The sequence below is a fragment of the Oryzias latipes genome, chromosome 16 (genome assembly GCF_053564925.1).
Source record: "Oryzias latipes strain Hd-rR chromosome 16, Olatipes_Hd-rR_3.1".
Lineage (NCBI taxonomy): Eukaryota > Metazoa > Chordata > Actinopteri > Beloniformes > Adrianichthyidae > Oryzias > Oryzias latipes.
The window spans coordinates 10,299,023-10,315,018 of record NC_136252.1 but is presented as its reverse complement, the minus strand read 5'-3'; the positions used below and the strand labels follow the sequence as shown (position 1 = coordinate 10,315,018).

The window sequence follows — 15,996 nt, the reverse complement described above, 5'->3', positions numbered from 1 at the left end:
CTGTGTGTTTGATTTCCTGGCCGGTGCGCTCTCTGGTGGCTGTATGTGTCACAGAACGGTGGTGTCAGAAAAATAAAAACCAAAGACACAAATGCATGACAAGGAAACCAAAGTACCCAAAGCTGTTTGTGGGGGTGTGTGAGTGATTTTCCTTCTCTTTGGTGGATGCCAGCAAAAGCCGGAAAACTTACAGCACCTGGTATTCCCAGGCGGTCTCCCATCCAAGTACTAACCAGGCCCGACCCTGCTTAGCTTCCGAGATCGGACGAGATCGGGCGTGTTCAGGGTGGTATGGCCGTAAGCGAAGGGTTGTGTGGAGCAGAGCCCTTTAAGCGCTGCCTGCACCAGACTCCTGCCTGCTCCCAGCGGCCCCTTCACCCACTCACTCTGTGCCACTGATTGGTGCACCTGCTGAGCGGACACACCCACCTGCAGCCAAAACGGTGACCTTTCACCCCAGCAGGTGCGCCACAGCGGCCTTCCACACACACACACCTGCGTGGGCGCGTCACCGAGACGGCAGCGTTTCTAGAGGGTGCAGGCTTGTGCATTTGCACCTCGGCGCTGACTGCCCTGCAGCTCGCTGAAGAGTTTGGATGAAGCCCGGACGGTCATGTCAGAGAAAAAAAAAAAAAAAAAAAAAAGAAAAAGAAAGAAAAGAAAAGAAAAGAAAGACACAGAAGGACATGAAAAAGCAAGAAACCCAAAGCTGTGTGTTTGATTTCCTGGCCGGTGCGCTCTCTGGTGGCTGTATGTGTCACAGAACGGTGGTGTCAGAAAAATAAAAACCAAAGACACAAATGCATGACAAGGAAACCAAAGTACCCAAAGCTGTTTGTGGGGGTGTGTGAGTGATTTTCCTTCTCTTTGGTGGATGCCAGCAAAAGCCGGAAAACTTACAGCACCTGGTATTCCCAGGCGGTCTCCCATCCAAGTACTAACCAGGCCCGACCCTGCTTAGCTTCCGAGATCGGACGAGATCGGGCGTGTTCAGGGTGGTATGGCCGTAAGCGAAGGGTTGTGTGGAGCAGAGCCCTTTAAGCGCTGCCTGCACCAGACTCCTGCCTGCTCCCAGCGGCCCCTTCACCCACTCACTCTGTGCCACTGATTGGTGCACCTGCTGAGCGGACACACCCACCTGCAGCCAAAACGGTGACCTTTCACCCCAGCAGGTGCGCCACAGCGGCCTTCCACACACACACACCTGCGTGGGCTCGTCACCGAGACGGCAGCGTTTCTAGAGGGTGCAGGCTTGTGCATTTGCACCTCGGCGCTGACTGCCCTGCAGCTCGCTGAAGAGTTTGGATGAAGCCCGGACGGTCATGTCAGAGAAAAAAAAAAAAAAAAAAAAAAGAAAAAGAAAAGAAAAGAAAAGAAAAGAAAAGAAAAGAAAAGAAAAGAAAGACACAGAAGGACATGAAAAAGCAAGAAACCCAAAGCTGTGTGTTTGATTTCCTGGCCGGTGCGCTCTCTGGTGGCTGTATGTGTCACAGAACGGTGGTGTCAGAAAAATAAAAACCAAAGACACAAATGCATGACAAGGAAACCAAAGTACCCAAAGCTGTTTGTGGGGGTGTGTGAGTGATTTTCCTTCTCTTTGGTGGATGCCAGCAAAAGCCGGAAAACTTACAGCACCTGGTATTCCCAGGCGGTCTCCCATCCAAGTACTAACCAGGCCCGACCCTGCTTAGCTTCCGAGATCGGACGAGATCGGGCGTGTTCAGGGTGGTGTGGCCGTAAGCGAAGGGTTGTGTGGAGCAGAGCCCTTTAAGCGCTGCCTGCACCAGACTCCTGCCTGCTCCCAGCGGCCCCTTCACCCACTCACTCTGTGCCACTGATTGGTGCACCTGCTGAGCGGACACACCCACCTGCAGCCAAAACGGTGACCTTTCACCCCAGCAGGTGCGCCACAGCGGCCTTCCACACACACACACCTGCGTGGGCGCGTCACCGAGACGGCAGCGTTTCTAGAGGGTGCAGGCTTGTGCATTTGCACCTCGGCGCTGACTGCCCTGCAGCTCGCTGAAGAGTTTGGATGAAGCCCGGACGGTCATGTCAGAGAAAAAAAAAAAAAAAAAAAAAAGAAAAAGAAAAGAAAAGAAAAGAAAAGAAAAGAAAAGAAAAGAAAAGAAAGACACAGAAGGACATGAAAAAGCAAGAAACCCAAAGCTGTGTGTTTGATTTCCTGGCCGGTGCGCTCTCTGGTGGCTGTATGTGTCACAGAACGGTGGTGTCAGAAAAATAAAAACCAAAGACACAAATGCATGACAAGGAAACCAAAGTACCCAAAGCTGTTTGTGGGGGTGTGTGAGTGATTTTCCTTCTCTTTGGTGGATGCCAGCAAAAGCCGGAAAACTTACAGCACCTGGTATTCCCAGGCGGTCTCCCATCCAAGTACTAACCAGGCCCGACCCTGCTTAGCTTCCGAGATCGGACGAGATCGGGCGTGTTCAGGGTGGTGTGGCCGTAAGCGAAGGGTTGTGTGGAGCAGAGCCCTTTAAGCGCTGCCTGCACCAGACTCCTGCCTGCTCCCAGCGGCCCCTTCACCCACTCACTCTGTGCCACTGATTGGTGCACCTGCTGAGCGGACACACCCACCTGCAGCCAAAACGGTGACCTTTCACCCCAGCAGGTGCGCCACAGCGGCCTTCCACACACACACACCTGCGTGGGCTCGTCACCGAGACGGCAGCGTTTCTAGAGGGTGCAGGCTTGTGCATTTGCACCTCGGCGCTGACTGCCCTGCAGCTCGCTGAAGAGTTTGGATGAAGCCCGGACGGTCATGTCAGAGAAAAAAAAAAAAAAAAAAAAAAGAAAAAGAAAAGAAAAGAAAAGAAAAGAAAGACACAGAAGGACATGAAAAAGCAAGAAACCCAAAGCTGTGTGTTTGATTTCCTGGCCGGTGCGCTCTCTGGTGGCTGTATGTGTCACAGAACGGTGGTGTCAGAAAAATAAAAACCAAAGACACAAATGCATGACAAGGAAACCAAAGTACCCAAAGCTGTTTGTGGGGGTGTGTGAGTGATTTTCCTTCTCTTTGGTGGATGCCAGCAAAAGCCGGAAAACTTACAGCACCTGGTATTCCCAGGCGGTCTCCCATCCAAGTACTAACCAGGCCCGACCCTGCTTAGCTTCCGAGATCGGACGAGATCGGGCGTGTTCAGGGTGGTGTGGCCGTAAGCGAAGGGTTGTGTGGAGCAGAGCCCTTTAAGCGCTGCCTGCACCAGACTCCTGCCTGCTCCCAGCGGCCCCTTCACCCACTCACTCTGTGCCACTGATTGGTGCACCTGCTGAGCGGACACACCCACCTGCAGCCAAAACGGTGACCTTTCACCCCAGCAGGTGCGCCACAGCGGCCTTCCACACACACACACCTGCGTGGGCTCGTCACCGAGACGGCAGCGTTTCTAGAGGGTGCAGGCTTGTGCATTTGCACCTCGGCGCTGACTGCCCTGCAGCTCGCTGAAGAGTTTGGATGAAGCCCGGACGGTCATGTCAGAGAAAAAAAAAAAAAAAAAAAAAAGAAAAAGAAAAGAAAAGAAAAGAAAAGAAAAGAAAAGAAAAGAAAGACACAGAAGGACATGAAAAAGCAAGAAACCCAAAGCTGTGTGTTTGATTTCCTGGCCGGTGCGCTCTCTGGTGGCTGTATGTGTCACAGAACGGTGGTGTCAGAAAAATAAAAACCAAAGACACAAATGCATGACAAGGAAACCAAAGTACCCAAAGCTGTTTGTGGGGGTGTGTGAGTGATTTTCCTTCTCTTTGGTGGATGCCAGCAAAAGCCGGAAAACTTACAGCACCTGGTATTCCCAGGCGGTCTCCCATCCAAGTACTAACCAGGCCCGACCCTGCTTAGCTTCCGAGATCGGACGAGATCGGGCGTGTTCAGGGTGGTGTGGCCGTAAGCGAAGGGTTGTGTGGAGCAGAGCCCTTTAAGCGCTGCCTGCACCAGACTCCTGCCTGCTCCCAGCGGCCCCTTCACCCACTCACTCTGTGCCACTGATTGGTGCACCTGCTGAGCGGACACACCCACCTGCAGCCAAAACGGTGACCTTTCACCCCAGCAGGTGCGCCACAGCGGCCTTCCACACACACACACCTGCGTGGGCGCGTCACCGAGACGGCAGCGTTTCTAGAGGGTGCAGGCTTGTGCATTTGCACCTCGGCGCTGACTGCCCTGCAGCTCGCTGAAGAGTTTGGATGAAGCCCGGACGGTCATGTCAGAGAAAAAAAAAAAAAAAAAAAAAAGAAAAAGAAAAGAAAAGAAAAGAAAAGAAAGACACAGAAGGACATGAAAAAGCAAGAAACCCAAAGCTGTGTGTTTGATTTCCTGGCCGGTGCGCTCTCTGGTGGCTGTATGTGTCACAGAACGGTGGTGTCAGAAAAATAAAAACCAAAGACACAAATGCATGACAAGGAAACCAAAGTACCCAAAGCTGTTTGTGGGGGTGTGTGAGTGATTTTCCTTCTCTTTGGTGGATGCCAGCAAAAGCCGGAAAACTTACAGCACCTGGTATTCCCAGGCGGTCTCCCATCCAAGTACTAACCAGGCCCGACCCTGCTTAGCTTCCGAGATCGGACGAGATCGGGCGTGTTCAGGGTGGTATGGCCGTAAGCGAAGGGTTGTGTGGAGCAGAGCCCTTTAAGCGCTGCCTGCACCAGACTCCTGCCTGCTCCCAGCGGCCCCTTCACCCACTCACTCTGTGCCACTGATTGGTGCACCTGCTGAGCGGACACACCCACCTGCAGCCAAAACGGTGACCTTTCACCCCAGCAGGTGCGCCACAGCGGCCTTCCACACACACACACCTGCGTGGGCTCGTCACCGAGACGGCAGCGTTTCTAGAGGGTGCAGGCTTGTGCATTTGCACCTCGGCGCTGACTGCCCTGCAGCTCGCTGAAGAGTTTGGATGAAGCCCGGACGGTCATGTCAGAGAAAAAAAAAAAAAAAAAAAAAAGAAAAAGAAAAGAAAAGAAAAGAAAAGAAAAGAAAAGAAAAGAAAGACACAGAAGGACATGAAAAAGCAAGAAACCCAAAGCTGTGTGTTTGATTTCCTGGCCGGTGCGCTCTCTGGTGGCTGTATGTGTCACAGAACGGTGGTGTCAGAAAAATAAAAACCAAAGACACAAATGCATGACAAGGAAACCAAAGTACCCAAAGCTGTTTGTGGGGGTGTGTGAGTGATTTTCCTTCTCTTTGGTGGATGCCAGCAAAAGCCGGAAAACTTACAGCACCTGGTATTCCCAGGCGGTCTCCCATCCAAGTACTAACCAGGCCCGACCCTGCTTAGCTTCCGAGATCGGACGAGATCGGGCGTGTTCAGGGTGGTGTGGCCGTAAGCGAAGGGTTGTGTGGAGCAGAGCCCTTTAAGCGCTGCCTGCACCAGACTCCTGCCTGCTCCCAGCGGCCCCTTCACCCACTCACTCTGTGCCACTGATTGGTGCACCTGCTGAGCGGACACACCCACCTGCAGCCAAAACGGTGACCTTTCACCCCAGCAGGTGCGCCACAGCGGCCTTCCACACACACACACCTGCGTGGGCGCGTCACCGAGACGGCAGCGTTTCTAGAGGGTGCAGGCTTGTGCATTTGCACCTCGGCGCTGACTGCCCTGCAGCTCGCTGAAGAGTTTGGATGAAGCCCGGACGGTCATGTCAGAGAAAAAAAAAAAAAAAAAAAAAAGAAAAAGAAAGAAAAGAAAAGAAAAGAAAAGAAAAGAAAGACACAGAAGGACATGAAAAAGCAAGAAACCCAAAGCTGTGTGTTTGATTTCCTGGCCGGTGCGCTCTCTGGTGGCTGTATGTGTCACAGAACGGTGGTGTCAGAAAAATAAAAACCAAAGACACAAATGCATGACAAGGAAACCAAAGTACCCAAAGCTGTTTGTGGGGGTGTGTGAGTGATTTTCCTTCTCTTTGGTGGATGCCAGCAAAAGCCGGAAAACTTACAGCACCTGGTATTCCCAGGCGGTCTCCCATCCAAGTACTAACCAGGCCCGACCCTGCTTAGCTTCCGAGATCGGACGAGATCGGGCGTGTTCAGGGTGGTATGGCCGTAAGCGAAGGGTTGTGTGGAGCAGAGCCCTTTAAGCGCTGCCTGCACCAGACTCCTGCCTGCTCCCAGCGGCCCCTTCACCCACTCACTCTGTGCCACTGATTGGTGCACCTGCTGAGCGGACACACCCACCTGCAGCCAAAACGGTGACCTTTCACCCCAGCAGGTGCGCCACAGCGGCCTTCCACACACACACACCTGCGTGGGCTCGTCACCGAGACGGCAGCGTTTCTAGAGGGTGCAGGCTTGTGCATTTGCACCTCGGCGCTGACTGCCCTGCAGCTCGCTGAAGAGTTTGGATGAAGCCCGGACGGTCATGTCAGAGAAAAAAAAAAAAAAAAAAAAAAGAAAAAGAAAAGAAAAGAAAAGAAAAGAAAAGAAAAGAAAAGAAAAGAAAGACACAGAAGGACATGAAAAAGCAAGAAACCCAAAGCTGTGTGTTTGATTTCCTGGCCGGTGCGCTCTCTGGTGGCTGTATGTGTCACAGAACGGTGGTGTCAGAAAAATAAAAACCAAAGACACAAATGCATGACAAGGAAACCAAAGTACCCAAAGCTGTTTGTGGGGGTGTGTGAGTGATTTTCCTTCTCTTTGGTGGATGCCAGCAAAAGCCGGAAAACTTACAGCACCTGGTATTCCCAGGCGGTCTCCCATCCAAGTACTAACCAGGCCCGACCCTGCTTAGCTTCCGAGATCGGACGAGATCGGGCGTGTTCAGGGTGGTATGGCCGTAAGCGAAGGGTTGTGTGGAGCAGAGCCCTTTAAGCGCTGCCTGCACCAGACTCCTGCCTGCTCCCAGCGGCCCCTTCACCCACTCACTCTGTGCCACTGATTGGTGCACCTGCTGAGCGGACACACCCACCTGCAGCCAAAACGGTGACCTTTCACCCCAGCAGGTGCGCCACAGCGGCCTTCCACACACACACACCTGCGTGGGCGCGTCACCGAGACGGCAGCGTTTCTAGAGGGTGCAGGCTTGTGCATTTGCACCTCGGCGCTGACTGCCCTGCAGCTCGCTGAAGAGTTTGGATGAAGCCCGGACGGTCATGTCAGAGAAAAAAAAAAAAAAAAAAAAAAGAAAAAGAAAGAAAAGAAAAGAAAAGAAAGACACAGAAGGACATGAAAAAGCAAGAAACCCAAAGCTGTGTGTTTGATTTCCTGGCCGGTGCGCTCTCTGGTGGCTGTATGTGTCACAGAACGGTGGTGTCAGAAAAATAAAAACCAAAGACACAAATGCATGACAAGGAAACCAAAGTACCCAAAGCTGTTTGTGGGGGTGTGTGAGTGATTTTCCTTCTCTTTGGTGGATGCCAGCAAAAGCCGGAAAACTTACAGCACCTGGTATTCCCAGGCGGTCTCCCATCCAAGTACTAACCAGGCCCGACCCTGCTTAGCTTCCGAGATCGGACGAGATCGGGCGTGTTCAGGGTGGTATGGCCGTAAGCGAAGGGTTGTGTGGAGCAGAGCCCTTTAAGCGCTGCCTGCACCAGACTCCTGCCTGCTCCCAGCGGCCCCTTCACCCACTCACTCTGTGCCACTGATTGGTGCACCTGCTGAGCGGACACACCCACCTGCAGCCAAAACGGTGACCTTTCACCCCAGCAGGTGCGCCACAGCGGCCTTCCACACACACACACCTGCGTGGGCTCGTCACCGAGACGGCAGCGTTTCTAGAGGGTGCAGGCTTGTGCATTTGCACCTCGGCGCTGACTGCCCTGCAGCTCGCTGAAGAGTTTGGATGAAGCCCGGACGGTCATGTCAGAGAAAAAAAAAAAAAAAAAAAAAAGAAAAAGAAAAGAAAAGAAAAGAAAAGAAAAGAAAAGAAAAGAAAAGAAAGACACAGAAGGACATGAAAAAGCAAGAAACCCAAAGCTGTGTGTTTGATTTCCTGGCCGGTGCGCTCTCTGGTGGCTGTATGTGTCACAGAACGGTGGTGTCAGAAAAATAAAAACCAAAGACACAAATGCATGACAAGGAAACCAAAGTACCCAAAGCTGTTTGTGGGGGTGTGTGAGTGATTTTCCTTCTCTTTGGTGGATGCCAGCAAAAGCCGGAAAACTTACAGCACCTGGTATTCCCAGGCGGTCTCCCATCCAAGTACTAACCAGGCCCGACCCTGCTTAGCTTCCGAGATCGGACGAGATCGGGCGTGTTCAGGGTGGTGTGGCCGTAAGCGAAGGGTTGTGTGGAGCAGAGCCCTTTAAGCGCTGCCTGCACCAGACTCCTGCCTGCTCCCAGCGGCCCCTTCACCCACTCACTCTGTGCCACTGATTGGTGCACCTGCTGAGCGGACACACCCACCTGCAGCCAAAACGGTGACCTTTCACCCCAGCAGGTGCGCCACAGCGGCCTTCCACACACACACACCTGCGTGGGCGCGTCACCGAGACGGCAGCGTTTCTAGAGGGTGCAGGCTTGTGCATTTGCACCTCGGCGCTGACTGCCCTGCAGCTCGCTGAAGAGTTTGGATGAAGCCCGGACGGTCATGTCAGAGAAAAAAAAAAAAAAAAAAAAAAGAAAAAGAAAAGAAAAGAAAAGAAAAGAAAAGAAAAGAAAAGAAAAGAAAGACACAGAAGGACATGAAAAAGCAAGAAACCCAAAGCTGTGTGTTTGATTTCCTGGCCGGTGCGCTCTCTGGTGGCTGTATGTGTCACAGAACGGTGGTGTCAGAAAAATAAAAACCAAAGACACAAATGCATGACAAGGAAACCAAAGTACCCAAAGCTGTTTGTGGGGGTGTGTGAGTGATTTTCCTTCTCTTTGGTGGATGCCAGCAAAAGCCGGAAAACTTACAGCACCTGGTATTCCCAGGCGGTCTCCCATCCAAGTACTAACCAGGCCCGACCCTGCTTAGCTTCCGAGATCGGACGAGATCGGGCGTGTTCAGGGTGGTGTGGCCGTAAGCGAAGGGTTGTGTGGAGCAGAGCCCTTTAAGCGCTGCCTGCACCAGACTCCTGCCTGCTCCCAGCGGCCCCTTCACCCACTCACTCTGTGCCACTGATTGGTGCACCTGCTGAGCGGACACACCCACCTGCAGCCAAAACGGTGACCTTTCACCCCAGCAGGTGCGCCACAGCGGCCTTCCACACACACACACCTGCGTGGGCTCGTCACCGAGACGGCAGCGTTTCTAGAGGGTGCAGGCTTGTGCATTTGCACCTCGGCGCTGACTGCCCTGCAGCTCGCTGAAGAGTTTGGATGAAGCCCGGACGGTCATGTCAGAGAAAAAAAAAAAAAAAAAAAAAAGAAAAAGAAAAGAAAAGAAAAGAAAAGAAAGACACAGAAGGACATGAAAAAGCAAGAAACCCAAAGCTGTGTGTTTGATTTCCTGGCCGGTGCGCTCTCTGGTGGCTGTATGTGTCACAGAACGGTGGTGTCAGAAAAATAAAAACCAAAGACACAAATGCATGACAAGGAAACCAAAGTACCCAAAGCTGTTTGTGGGGGTGTGTGAGTGATTTTCCTTCTCTTTGGTGGATGCCAGCAAAAGCCGGAAAACTTACAGCACCTGGTATTCCCAGGCGGTCTCCCATCCAAGTACTAACCAGGCCCGACCCTGCTTAGCTTCCGAGATCGGACGAGATCGGGCGTGTTCAGGGTGGTGTGGCCGTAAGCGAAGGGTTGTGTGGAGCAGAGCCCTTTAAGCGCTGCCTGCACCAGACTCCTGCCTGCTCCCAGCGGCCCCTTCACCCACTCACTCTGTGCCACTGATTGGTGCACCTGCTGAGCGGACACACCCACCTGCAGCCAAAACGGTGACCTTTCACCCCAGCAGGTGCGCCACAGCGGCCTTCCACACACACACACCTGCGTGGGCTCGTCACCGAGACGGCAGCGTTTCTAGAGGGTGCAGGCTTGTGCATTTGCACCTCGGCGCTGACTGCCCTGCAGCTCGCTGAAGAGTTTGGATGAAGCCCGGACGGTCATGTCAGAGAAAAAAAAAAAAAAAAAAAAAAGAAAAAGAAAAGAAAAGAAAAGAAAAGAAAAGAAAAGAAAAGAAAGACACAGAAGGACATGAAAAAGCAAGAAACCCAAAGCTGTGTGTTTGATTTCCTGGCCGGTGCGCTCTCTGGTGGCTGTATGTGTCACAGAACGGTGGTGTCAGAAAAATAAAAACCAAAGACACAAATGCATGACAAGGAAACCAAAGTACCCAAAGCTGTTTGTGGGGGTGTGTGAGTGATTTTCCTTCTCTTTGGTGGATGCCAGCAAAAGCCGGAAAACTTACAGCACCTGGTATTCCCAGGCGGTCTCCCATCCAAGTACTAACCAGGCCCGACCCTGCTTAGCTTCCGAGATCGGACGAGATCGGGCGTGTTCAGGGTGGTGTGGCCGTAAGCGAAGGGTTGTGTGGAGCAGAGCCCTTTAAGCGCTGCCTGCACCAGACTCCTGCCTGCTCCCAGCGGCCCCTTCACCCACTCACTCTGTGCCACTGATTGGTGCACCTGCTGAGCGGACACACCCACCTGCAGCCAAAACGGTGACCTTTCACCCCAGCAGGTGCGCCACAGCGGCCTTCCACACACACACACCTGCGTGGGCGCGTCACCGAGACGGCAGCGTTTCTAGAGGGTGCAGGCTTGTGCATTTGCACCTCGGCGCTGACTGCCCTGCAGCTCGCTGAAGAGTTTGGATGAAGCCCGGACGGTCATGTCAGAGAAAAAAAAAAAAAAAAAAAAAAGAAAAAGAAAAGAAAAGAAAAGAAAAGAAAGACACAGAAGGACATGAAAAAGCAAGAAACCCAAAGCTGTGTGTTTGATTTCCTGGCCGGTGCGCTCTCTGGTGGCTGTATGTGTCACAGAACGGTGGTGTCAGAAAAATAAAAACCAAAGACACAAATGCATGACAAGGAAACCAAAGTACCCAAAGCTGTTTGTGGGGGTGTGTGAGTGATTTTCCTTCTCTTTGGTGGATGCCAGCAAAAGCCGGAAAACTTACAGCACCTGGTATTCCCAGGCGGTCTCCCATCCAAGTACTAACCAGGCCCGACCCTGCTTAGCTTCCGAGATCGGACGAGATCGGGCGTGTTCAGGGTGGTATGGCCGTAAGCGAAGGGTTGTGTGGAGCAGAGCCCTTTAAGCGCTGCCTGCACCAGACTCCTGCCTGCTCCCAGCGGCCCCTTCACCCACTCACTCTGTGCCACTGATTGGTGCACCTGCTGAGCGGACACACCCACCTGCAGCCAAAACGGTGACCTTTCACCCCAGCAGGTGCGCCACAGCGGCCTTCCACACACACACACCTGCGTGGGCTCGTCACCGAGACGGCAGCGTTTCTAGAGGGTGCAGGCTTGTGCATTTGCACCTCGGCGCTGACTGCCCTGCAGCTCGCTGAAGAGTTTGGATGAAGCCCGGACGGTCATGTCAGAGAAAAAAAAAAAAAAAAAAAAAAGAAAAAGAAAAGAAAAGAAAAGAAAAGAAAAGAAAAGAAAAGAAAGACACAGAAGGACATGAAAAAGCAAGAAACCCAAAGCTGTGTGTTTGATTTCCTGGCCGGTGCGCTCTCTGGTGGCTGTATGTGTCACAGAACGGTGGTGTCAGAAAAATAAAAACCAAAGACACAAATGCATGACAAGGAAACCAAAGTACCCAAAGCTGTTTGTGGGGGTGTGTGAGTGATTTTCCTTCTCTTTGGTGGATGCCAGCAAAAGCCGGAAAACTTACAGCACCTGGTATTCCCAGGCGGTCTCCCATCCAAGTACTAACCAGGCCCGACCCTGCTTAGCTTCCGAGATCGGACGAGATCGGGCGTGTTCAGGGTGGTGTGGCCGTAAGCGAAGGGTTGTGTGGAGCAGAGCCCTTTAAGCGCTGCCTGCACCAGACTCCTGCCTGCTCCCAGCGGCCCCTTCACCCACTCACTCTGTGCCACTGATTGGTGCACCTGCTGAGCGGACACACCCACCTGCAGCCAAAACGGTGACCTTTCACCCCAGCAGGTGCGCCACAGCGGCCTTCCACACACACACACCTGCGTGGGCGCGTCACCGAGACGGCAGCGTTTCTAGAGGGTGCAGGCTTGTGCATTTGCACCTCGGCGCTGACTGCCCTGCAGCTCGCTGAAGAGTTTGGATGAAGCCCGGACGGTCATGTCAGAGAAAAAAAAAAAAAAAAAAAAAAGAAAAAGAAAGAAAAGAAAAGAAAAGAAAAGAAAAGAAAGACACAGAAGGACATGAAAAAGCAAGAAACCCAAAGCTGTGTGTTTGATTTCCTGGCCGGTGCGCTCTCTGGTGGCTGTATGTGTCACAGAACGGTGGTGTCAGAAAAATAAAAACCAAAGACACAAATGCATGACAAGGAAACCAAAGTACCCAAAGCTGTTTGTGGGGGTGTGTGAGTGATTTTCCTTCTCTTTGGTGGATGCCAGCAAAAGCCGGAAAACTTACAGCACCTGGTATTCCCAGGCGGTCTCCCATCCAAGTACTAACCAGGCCCGACCCTGCTTAGCTTCCGAGATCGGACGAGATCGGGCGTGTTCAGGGTGGTATGGCCGTAAGCGAAGGGTTGTGTGGAGCAGAGCCCTTTAAGCGCTGCCTGCACCAGACTCCTGCCTGCTCCCAGCGGCCCCTTCACCCACTCACTCTGTGCCACTGATTGGTGCACCTGCTGAGCGGACACACCCACCTGCAGCCAAAACGGTGACCTTTCACCCCAGCAGGTGCGCCACAGCGGCCTTCCACACACACACACCTGCGTGGGCTCGTCACCGAGACGGCAGCGTTTCTAGAGGGTGCAGGCTTGTGCATTTGCACCTCGGCGCTGACTGCCCTGCAGCTCGCTGAAGAGTTTGGATGAAGCCCGGACGGTCATGTCAGAGAAAAAAAAAAAAAAAAAAAAAAGAAAAAGAAAAGAAAAGAAAAGAAAAGAAAAGAAAAGAAAAGAAAAGAAAAGAAAGACACAGAAGGACATGAAAAAGCAAGAAACCCAAAGCTGTGTGTTTGATTTCCTGGCCGGTGCGCTCTCTGGTGGCTGTATGTGTCACAGAACGGTGGTGTCAGAAAAATAAAAACCAAAGACACAAATGCATGACAAGGAAACCAAAGTACCCAAAGCTGTTTGTGGGGGTGTGTGAGTGATTTTCCTTCTCTTTGGTGGATGCCAGCAAAAGCCGGAAAACTTACAGCACCTGGTATTCCCAGGCGGTCTCCCATCCAAGTACTAACCAGGCCCGACCCTGCTTAGCTTCCGAGATCGGACGAGATCGGGCGTGTTCAGGGTGGTATGGCCGTAAGCGAAGGGTTGTGTGGAGCAGAGCCCTTTAAGCGCTGCCTGCACCAGACTCCTGCCTGCTCCCAGCGGCCCCTTCACCCACTCACTCTGTGCCACTGATTGGTGCACCTGCTGAGCGGACACACCCACCTGCAGCCAAAACGGTGACCTTTCACCCCAGCAGGTGCGCCACAGCGGCCTTCCACACACACACACCTGCGTGGGCTCGTCACCGAGACGGCAGCGTTTCTAGAGGGTGCAGGCTTGTGCATTTGCACCTCGGCGCTGACTGCCCTGCAGCTCGCTGAAGAGTTTGGATGAAGCCCGGACGGTCATGTCAGAGAAAAAAAAAAAAAAAAAAAAAAGAAAAAGAAAAGAAAAGAAAAGAAAAGAAAAGAAAAGAAAAGAAAAGAAAGACACAGAAGGACATGAAAAAGCAAGAAACCCAAAGCTGTGTGTTTGATTTCCTGGCCGGTGCGCTCTCTGGTGGCTGTATGTGTCACAGAACGGTGGTGTCAGAAAAATAAAAACCAAAGACACAAATGCATGACAAGGAAACCAAAGTACCCAAAGCTGTTTGTGGGGGTGTGTGAGTGATTTTCCTTCTCTTTGGTGGATGCCAGCAAAAGCCGGAAAACTTACAGCACCTGGTATTCCCAGGCGGTCTCCCATCCAAGTACTAACCAGGCCCGACCCTGCTTAGCTTCCGAGATCGGACGAGATCGGGCGTGTTCAGGGTGGTGTGGCCGTAAGCGAAGGGTTGTGTGGAGCAGAGCCCTTTAAGCGCTGCCTGCACCAGACTCCTGCCTGCTCCCAGCGGCCCCTTCACCCACTCACTCTGTGCCACTGATTGGTGCACCTGCTGAGCGGACACACCCACCTGCAGCCAAAACGGTGACCTTTCACCCCAGCAGGTGCGCCACAGCGGCCTTCCACACACACACACCTGCGTGGGCGCGTCACCGAGACGGCAGCGTTTCTAGAGGGTGCAGGCTTGTGCATTTGCACCTCGGCGCTGACTGCCCTGCAGCTCGCTGAAGAGTTTGGATGAAGCCCGGACGGTCATGTCAGAGAAAAAAAAAAAAAAAAAAAAAAGAAAAAGAAAAGAAAAGAAAAGAAAAGAAAAGAAAAGAAAAGAAAGACACAGAAGGACATGAAAAAGCAAGAAACCCAAAGCTGTGTGTTTGATTTCCTGGCCGGTGCGCTCTCTGGTGGCTGTATGTGTCACAGAACGGTGGTGTCAGAAAAATAAAAACCAAAGACACAAATGCATGACAAGGAAACCAAAGTACCCAAAGCTGTTTGTGGGGGTGTGTGAGTGATTTTCCTTCTCTTTGGTGGATGCCAGCAAAAGCCGGAAAACTTACAGCACCTGGTATTCCCAGGCGGTCTCCCATCCAAGTACTAACCAGGCCCGACCCTGCTTAGCTTCCGAGATCGGACGAGATCGGGCGTGTTCAGGGTGGTGTGGCCGTAAGCGAAGGGTTGTGTGGAGCAGAGCCCTTTAAGCGCTGCCTGCACCAGACTCCTGCCTGCTCCCAGCGGCCCCTTCACCCACTCACTCTGTGCCACTGATTGGTGCACCTGCTGAGCGGACACACCCACCTGCAGCCAAAACGGTGACCTTTCACCCCAGCAGGTGCGCCACAGCGGCCTTCCACACACACACACCTGCGTGGGCTCGTCACCGAGACGGCAGCGTTTCTAGAGGGTGCAGGCTTGTGCATTTGCACCTCGGCGCTGACTGCCCTGCAGCTCGCTGAAGAGTTTGGATGAAGCCCGGACGGTCATGTCAGAGAAAAAAAAAAAAAAAAAAAAAAGAAAAAGAAAAGAAAAGAAAAGAAAAGAAAGACACAGAAGGACATGAAAAAGCAAGAAACCCAAAGCTGTGTGTTTGATTTCCTGGCCGGTGCGCTCTCTGGTGGCTGTATGTGTCACAGAACGGTGGTGTCAGAAAAATAAAAACCAAAGACACAAATGCATGACAAGGAAACCAAAGTACCCAAAGCTGTTTGTGGGGGTGTGTGAGTGATTTTCCTTCTCTTTGGTGGATGCCAGCAAAAGCCGGAAAACTTACAGCACCTGGTATTCCCAGGCGGTCTCCCATCCAAGTACTAACCAGGCCCGACCCTGCTTAGCTTCCGAGATCGGACGAGATCGGGCGTGTTCAGGGTGGTGTGGCCGTAAGCGAAGGGTTGTGTGGAGCAGAGCCCTTTAAGCGCTGCCTGCACCAGACTCCTGCCTGCTCCCAGCGGCCCCTTCACCCACTCACTCTGTGCCACTGATTGGTGCACCTGCTGAGCGGACACACCCACCTGCAGCCAAAACGGTGACCTTTCACCCCAGCAGGTGCGCCACAGCGGCCTTCCACACACACACACCTGCGTGGGCGCGTCACCGAGACGGCAGCGTTTCTAGAGGGTGCAGGCTTGTGCATTTGCACCTCGGCGCTGACTGCCCTGCAGCTCGCTGAAGAGTTTGGATGAAGCCCGGACGGTCATGTCAGAGAAAAAAAAAAAAAAAAAAAAAAGAAAAAGAAAAGAAAAGAAAAGAAAAGAAAAGAAAAGAAAAGAAAGACACAGAAGGACATGAAAAAGCAAGAAACCCAAAGCTGTGTGTTTGATTTCCTGGCCGGTGCGCTCTCTGGTGGCTGTATGTGTCACAGAACGGTGGTGTCAGAAAAATAAAAACCAAAGACACAAATGCATGACAAGGAAACCAAAGTACCCAAAGCTG

The 15,996-nt window shown here is 52.4% G+C and overlaps 22 non-coding genes across 22 annotated transcripts; all 22 read right to left on the bottom strand.

The window, feature by feature from the left end:
• Nucleotides 1-184: 184 nt before the first annotated feature.
• On the bottom strand, nucleotides 185-303 carry LOC144985286 (5S ribosomal RNA). The gene has a single exon (XR_013649114.1). It is a non-coding gene; the product is annotated as a 5S ribosomal RNA (ribosomal RNA).
• Nucleotides 304-893: 590 nt separating this feature from the next.
• LOC144985275 (5S ribosomal RNA) lies at nucleotides 894-1,012 on the bottom strand. Its single transcript, XR_013649103.1, has one exon. It is a non-coding gene; the product is annotated as a 5S ribosomal RNA (ribosomal RNA).
• Nucleotides 1,013-1,623: 611 nt separating this feature from the next.
• LOC144986432 (5S ribosomal RNA) lies at nucleotides 1,624-1,742 on the bottom strand. Its single transcript, XR_013650244.1, has one exon. It is a non-coding gene; the product is annotated as a 5S ribosomal RNA (ribosomal RNA).
• Nucleotides 1,743-2,353: 611 nt separating this feature from the next.
• LOC144986431 (5S ribosomal RNA) lies at nucleotides 2,354-2,472 on the bottom strand. The gene has a single exon (XR_013650243.1). It is a non-coding gene; the product is annotated as a 5S ribosomal RNA (ribosomal RNA).
• A 591-nt stretch (nucleotides 2,473-3,063) lies between these two features.
• LOC144986430 (5S ribosomal RNA) lies at nucleotides 3,064-3,182 on the bottom strand. The gene has a single exon (XR_013650242.1). It is a non-coding gene; the product is annotated as a 5S ribosomal RNA (ribosomal RNA).
• A 606-nt stretch (nucleotides 3,183-3,788) lies between these two features.
• LOC144986429 (5S ribosomal RNA) lies at nucleotides 3,789-3,907 on the bottom strand. The gene has a single exon (XR_013650241.1). It is a non-coding gene; the product is annotated as a 5S ribosomal RNA (ribosomal RNA).
• Nucleotides 3,908-4,498: 591 nt separating this feature from the next.
• LOC144985263 (5S ribosomal RNA) lies at nucleotides 4,499-4,617 on the bottom strand. Its single transcript, XR_013649091.1, has one exon. It is a non-coding gene; the product is annotated as a 5S ribosomal RNA (ribosomal RNA).
• Nucleotides 4,618-5,223: 606 nt separating this feature from the next.
• LOC144986428 (5S ribosomal RNA) lies at nucleotides 5,224-5,342 on the bottom strand. Its single transcript, XR_013650240.1, has one exon. It is a non-coding gene; the product is annotated as a 5S ribosomal RNA (ribosomal RNA).
• Nucleotides 5,343-5,942: 600 nt separating this feature from the next.
• On the bottom strand, nucleotides 5,943-6,061 carry LOC144985252 (5S ribosomal RNA). Its single transcript, XR_013649080.1, has one exon. It is a non-coding gene; the product is annotated as a 5S ribosomal RNA (ribosomal RNA).
• A 611-nt stretch (nucleotides 6,062-6,672) lies between these two features.
• LOC144985241 (5S ribosomal RNA) lies at nucleotides 6,673-6,791 on the bottom strand. Its single transcript, XR_013649069.1, has one exon. It is a non-coding gene; the product is annotated as a 5S ribosomal RNA (ribosomal RNA).
• Nucleotides 6,792-7,381: 590 nt separating this feature from the next.
• LOC144985230 (5S ribosomal RNA) lies at nucleotides 7,382-7,500 on the bottom strand. Its single transcript, XR_013649058.1, has one exon. It is a non-coding gene; the product is annotated as a 5S ribosomal RNA (ribosomal RNA).
• A 611-nt stretch (nucleotides 7,501-8,111) lies between these two features.
• Nucleotides 8,112-8,230, bottom strand: LOC144986426 (5S ribosomal RNA). Its single transcript, XR_013650238.1, has one exon. It is a non-coding gene; the product is annotated as a 5S ribosomal RNA (ribosomal RNA).
• A 611-nt stretch (nucleotides 8,231-8,841) lies between these two features.
• On the bottom strand, nucleotides 8,842-8,960 carry LOC144986425 (5S ribosomal RNA). The gene has a single exon (XR_013650237.1). It is a non-coding gene; the product is annotated as a 5S ribosomal RNA (ribosomal RNA).
• Nucleotides 8,961-9,551: 591 nt separating this feature from the next.
• On the bottom strand, nucleotides 9,552-9,670 carry LOC144986424 (5S ribosomal RNA). Its single transcript, XR_013650236.1, has one exon. It is a non-coding gene; the product is annotated as a 5S ribosomal RNA (ribosomal RNA).
• A 606-nt stretch (nucleotides 9,671-10,276) lies between these two features.
• On the bottom strand, nucleotides 10,277-10,395 carry LOC144986423 (5S ribosomal RNA). Its single transcript, XR_013650235.1, has one exon. It is a non-coding gene; the product is annotated as a 5S ribosomal RNA (ribosomal RNA).
• A 591-nt stretch (nucleotides 10,396-10,986) lies between these two features.
• LOC144985219 (5S ribosomal RNA) lies at nucleotides 10,987-11,105 on the bottom strand. Its single transcript, XR_013649047.1, has one exon. It is a non-coding gene; the product is annotated as a 5S ribosomal RNA (ribosomal RNA).
• A 606-nt stretch (nucleotides 11,106-11,711) lies between these two features.
• Nucleotides 11,712-11,830, bottom strand: LOC144986422 (5S ribosomal RNA). Its single transcript, XR_013650234.1, has one exon. It is a non-coding gene; the product is annotated as a 5S ribosomal RNA (ribosomal RNA).
• Nucleotides 11,831-12,430: 600 nt separating this feature from the next.
• LOC144985208 (5S ribosomal RNA) lies at nucleotides 12,431-12,549 on the bottom strand. Its single transcript, XR_013649036.1, has one exon. It is a non-coding gene; the product is annotated as a 5S ribosomal RNA (ribosomal RNA).
• A 616-nt stretch (nucleotides 12,550-13,165) lies between these two features.
• On the bottom strand, nucleotides 13,166-13,284 carry LOC144985197 (5S ribosomal RNA). Its single transcript, XR_013649025.1, has one exon. It is a non-coding gene; the product is annotated as a 5S ribosomal RNA (ribosomal RNA).
• Nucleotides 13,285-13,895: 611 nt separating this feature from the next.
• On the bottom strand, nucleotides 13,896-14,014 carry LOC144986420 (5S ribosomal RNA). The gene has a single exon (XR_013650232.1). It is a non-coding gene; the product is annotated as a 5S ribosomal RNA (ribosomal RNA).
• A 606-nt stretch (nucleotides 14,015-14,620) lies between these two features.
• On the bottom strand, nucleotides 14,621-14,739 carry LOC144986419 (5S ribosomal RNA). Its single transcript, XR_013650231.1, has one exon. It is a non-coding gene; the product is annotated as a 5S ribosomal RNA (ribosomal RNA).
• A 591-nt stretch (nucleotides 14,740-15,330) lies between these two features.
• On the bottom strand, nucleotides 15,331-15,449 carry LOC144986418 (5S ribosomal RNA). Its single transcript, XR_013650230.1, has one exon. It is a non-coding gene; the product is annotated as a 5S ribosomal RNA (ribosomal RNA).
• Between the last annotated feature and the right edge of the window lie 547 nt (nucleotides 15,450-15,996).